We start from the raw sequence: 4,879 nt of genomic DNA, 5'->3' as shown, positions 1-4,879 counted from the left end.
TCAAGGAACAATATTACTGGATCTGTTTCTTGATGTGCCTCAGTTATTTACTTCGCTGAAAATAGTCGTCCTAGCCTATCTTGTTTGCTTTTCTATTCCTCGTTTTAGATTTCATTTCTTTGTAGCATCATATAAAATAGATAAACATTTATTTCATGTTGTTTTTCCATGAATCATTAGTGATAGATCGTGTGTTGGATTTACTTGCATTATTTATTGTTTTTATTTTGAAAACGTCGAGTTATATATTGATTCCCTTATGGGGATTGGCCCATACTCATGGTGTTGGTATGTAATTGATTGCTTGATTATGTTCAATGCAGCTGATCCTTGAAGCTTAATGTTTTGTTAAAATATGTGTTTTAAAGTAACAATTGTCACATAACTCATTGTACTTCGGAGAAAGTCTGTAAATAAAAAAAAATTGTAGTCATGTAAATATTAATTATAAAAATTATTTTAATAAATAAAATTATTTAAATAATAATTATTGCGCCTTTGGAGCTCAGTTAATATTCGCCTATAAAGAATTTTCTGTTAATATCAAACAGAACTTTCACTCGCATTGGTCATATATGGTATTGAGAGTGTTCACTCAGATGTTTTCTTATAATATGATTATCTTTCAGCTTCAAGTAATATACGTCTATCCTTGGAAATTAATGTTCGACTAATACTCGATCAATAATATGCTGTGTCGTACGTCCAGAGGAATCATTACTTACATGCTTGCTTCACTACACCAAGTTTTTGCTGTGAGTCTCGGCAAGGAAAGGCCGTAGTGAGTTACGTCACCGGCGGTGGGACACGCTGGGCCGATGCCTCCCGCCCGCCGAGGAACGAGGCAACCTAACGGAGAAGTCGTATACTGGTCGCTTGCGGCTGCCGGGCACCTGGAAGTTGAATGATAATTAAGAGTACACATGAGCCGTTCTTGTCCGTACCTGTTTTTTTCTAGTGTTGCCTATACAGCAGCTGTAAAGTAAATCTTGTTCACAGTAAGCCATGTTCCATTCTGGGGCTTCAGCATTATTATTAACGCAACCAAATATATGCATGTTAGACTGTACCGGGCTATGAAAGCACTGAGGAATGACCTGATTGATGAGTGACCATTACACGTACCATTTTGGAACTCCGTGGCATGACGGGACTGCGGGGCGGCGGCGGGTCATGGGACCGATTGTAGCAGGAATTTCTCTGCCCCATGTCCGTCGCCTCGTGTGTCCCCGGCGCCGCGAGGCCGTCGCCCCTACACACGATCAGTAGGTCCTTTTAAGTCCTAGGGACGATCAGTAGTAAGATGCTGCAAGACTGGCCTCGCTGTGCCTGTAAATAAAGCATACCAGCCCGAGCCGGCGAGCAGCGGGCGGAAGCCGATGGCGCCGGCCTCAGCCGCCGCCGCCGCGCCAGTCTTACAGATCTGTTTATTTATTTATTCATTTTTTGTGGCTGTTACGAGCACACTCACTTACTCCAATGACTATACGGTCAGTGGCTTGGTGTCCGGATGTGCTCTTGGGAATATTTTAGACCAGTCCGTGTGTAGTTAAGTAAAAGTTACACTAAATGTTTTCATAATTTTTAGAACTACAAATTTTGTTGCTAGTTGTATTAATACTGGCTTTAAAGAATATTACATTTTCAGCAGCCCATTCTGTGTAAAGCCATAGGCATTGTAGGAAAAATATATGTATGTTATAAGGGCTTTAACTGTAAAATATGGAAATAATCAACATAATTTTGTTTACTGCTCTCAAGTGTATTTAACGGTGTCATCTAAAAAAAAAAAAATCACTCTTGGAATTATTATAATATGTAAAACAATATACAAAAATATATATGAATGTATACACAGACCAAACCATAAGACTATGAAGTGTGAATCTTTGTGGTAATAATCCTGAAATCTTGGAATATTAAGTTTGATGCCAGGAAGAAAAAAAGTGAAAGGAAAGAAAAAAAAACATTCATTCATGAACCCATCCATGAAGACCCTAAACCGAATACGATAAACCTGTTCTGTCTCTGCCTATCTCGTCTGCCTATGATCCTCGTCCAAGACTCACTTTGACCACTAGAAGCTGGAAGTCAATTTTTGAGATGAGTCCTAAACCCAGTCCGCATGATAACCTTGAACTCAGGGTCTCCTCATCTCCTGTAATCACGCGAAGCTCATACGTCAGACGGGCCAGCCACCTCACCTCTGCAACTGTATCTCTTCATCCTCAGACGAATATACACGGCGGCTCTTCTATGCCTGGAGCGTGTGTCAGTGTCGTACTCATCAATAATCTAAAAAAGAAAAGGAAAAAGGTTGGTTATGGTAAATATAAAAAAAAAGGTGCTAATTAAGAAGTGGAAATAAAGAGGCGCAACGTGAGTCGTCCAGACAGGTGTTTCCGTGAGAGTGGAGAGAGGAGAGTAAAGTAAAGAAATGTAGAGAGAGAGAGAGAGAGAGAGAGAGAGAGAGAGAGAGAGAGAGAGAGAGAGAGAGAGAGAGAGAGAGAGAGAGAGAGGCGGTGAGGATGAAAGGAAGGAGAGAGAAAGGGAGCCTCAGAAAGATGTGCAAGTGTGTGGAGAGAATCCACCTAGTGTTGCCTTGTGTATAATAACGCTGATTCATTACTTCATACTGGGCCTCTATGAAGTTACGGTAACGGCATCCAGACTCATCTGCCGCATTATTTACAAGGTATAATGATCCCTGGGTCTATGCATTTCGACTTAAACATTGACACGTCATAATTAAGATAGCGTAATGCACGAGGGCTAAAATGTCAAGGGAACACGGTACGAAGGGAAGAGGTATTCATGGAATAATTATTATTATCATAAAGGCCAGGGTAGCCCCACCCCTCTTGTAGGGGAGCCGTCCTCTGCCTGCCTCGGCGCCATCTTGAGTCTTCCCGGGCGTACTGTGCTCGCTTTATCAGACTTGTGCCAAAATACACAAAATCAGGTAAGTCAGAGCTCTAGTTGGTGTCATTTTGGTGTCTAGTGGGTGCGACTGATGTCTGGAGTGGCTGTGAAAAGCTAAAGTCCCCCGAGAAGCCGAAAAAAGAGAGTATGGAGGAGGTGGGCGGCTGGGACGAGGGCTGAGCCGAGGTTCTCCGTAATGGCGGGCTGCTCACCCTGCTCGGCCCTCACCAACCCGTCCTGTGGCGGCATTTTCAATATTGTGTCGCTTTCTCGTCCCGGTTTTTTAGCATGTCTTTGCTGTTCTTGTGTATCATGCATTACTTTTCGTTATGTTTTTGAGGTGTATGATTCTCTGAACAATCTCTATCGATTTCGATGTCGTTTATTACAGTGCGTGTGGGTGAGATGACCAGGTATGGGATGTGATGCAGTTCTCCATTGCTCTGGCTCGTGATAAGCTCTGTATGATCAGTATTAAAGGCAGGAAAGCAAAGCACGACTAAAATTAAGACATCCAGAAGCGACAAGGGAAAATGTATCGATAGTATGTTATGCATGGAATACTTGCATTTGAGTTCATGATACTTATAAGCAGAATAAAGTTAAGTCTACAATGTGGTGCGTGCAGGTTGCAGCATGCATCTGGTCACTATATCACACAGTATATATCTAACCTTAAACGTGCAGCGTACAAGTTAATAAGACTCGAGCAGACTCTATTACTTGCGATCTCTAGCTCTCACTGTGCGTGTAGGTCCAGTCCAGCCACGATAACGCTCCGAGTGTTGCCTCACTTGTGTCTGCTGATCGCCGGGGGCCGCATCATCTGCGTCACGTCTCCTTCACTCGTCTGGAGTTATTTCTGCTTTAGGTGGACCTTTCAAACCTGTCTGTCTGCGAGATTTCTCCATTCAAAGGGACAAAATCGTGAGCAGCTGTGTGGTGGCGGCGGTGGTGTCGGCCTGGCGGGTGGATGGGTGTTTGCCCGCCGCCGCCGCCGCCGCCCGCCTCCCAACCCCACCCGCCCAACAAGCTGCTCGTGTTTTACTACCCCGGCAAAACATAATCGCAGGAAGGTGAGGCTCTGAAGGTCGTGAGAGCTTGAAGACGTCCATATGCATGTCAGTGTGTATGTATGTACTGGCTAACGTTCACGCGTGTGTTTGTTTTCATGTGTGCCTTTTCACGTCAGCGTGTTGTTGTTGTGATGTCAGCAACGCGTCATTATTGTTCATTGATTTTCTTCCGCGTTGATGTTTAACTTGTTGCTTGGTTATAGACTTATATGCTCGCTTGCATTTTCTGTTCCAGATTTTTACCTGGAAGGCTTAAAACAAAACGCTGTCACTTCTTATGTTCGATTTATTCGAAACTTGAACACTAGAAATAATAAACGCACATGCATATATACAATAAACACCATAACACTTGAAAAAAAAAGTAGGCAATTTTCTTCCGATACAGAAAAATTCAAGTAGATGCGCATGAATAAATAATACTGTATATTTTCCGTGACCCACATTTATGAGATAATATCGATTTTTGAAGGCGCGGGAGTTATCGATTATCACATTAACTGTTGCTGGCGGGACGGCTTCACGGCCTTCTTAGAGAAAGTGAGATCCACGTGTAGTAAAGACGGATAAACAGCGAGCAACTGCGTAAGCTGTAATTTCCGGTTATTTTGCGCTTGCTAGACGAAAGGAATGATTTTATACGTGTGGTATTAAATTATTATTATAGGATGACTCTGAATACATGTTATTTTCTAAGTAAAAGCCGCGTTTAGGATAGATCAACTGTAATTCCCAGTCAGCAGGCGGTGAATTGTTGTTTCCTCACCAAACACTCTACAATCCAATTCCCCCGCAGCACCTTGCTTCCCCATCTCCTTGTCCGTCACCGGTATCCCTGTTTGCATTATCCACGGTTCGCGAAATTAATAATCCTCGCCACA

The 4,879-nt window shown here is 42.9% G+C and overlaps 1 long non-coding RNA gene across 2 annotated transcripts in view; it reads right to left on the bottom strand.

Moving 5' to 3' along the window:
* Window positions 1-3,937, bottom strand: part of LOC135107801 (uncharacterized) — a 28,290-nt gene extending 24,353 nt beyond the window's left edge. For both annotated transcript variants that reach the window (XR_010271995.1, XR_010271996.1), the window contains exons 1-3: window positions 3,666-3,937; window positions 1,126-2,295; window positions 726-893 (exon numbers count right to left, since the gene is read on the bottom strand). This is a non-coding gene — a long non-coding RNA (uncharacterized LOC135107801). The remainder of the gene's footprint in view (window positions 1-725; window positions 894-1,125; window positions 2,296-3,665) is intronic.
* Between the last annotated feature and the right edge of the window lie 942 nt (window positions 3,938-4,879).

Source organism: Scylla paramamosain, chromosome 16 (assembly GCF_035594125.1).
Source record: "Scylla paramamosain isolate STU-SP2022 chromosome 16, ASM3559412v1, whole genome shotgun sequence".
Classification (NCBI taxonomy): Eukaryota; Metazoa; Arthropoda; class Malacostraca; order Decapoda; family Portunidae; genus Scylla; species Scylla paramamosain.
This window is presented reverse-complemented; position numbering and strand designations above follow the sequence as displayed.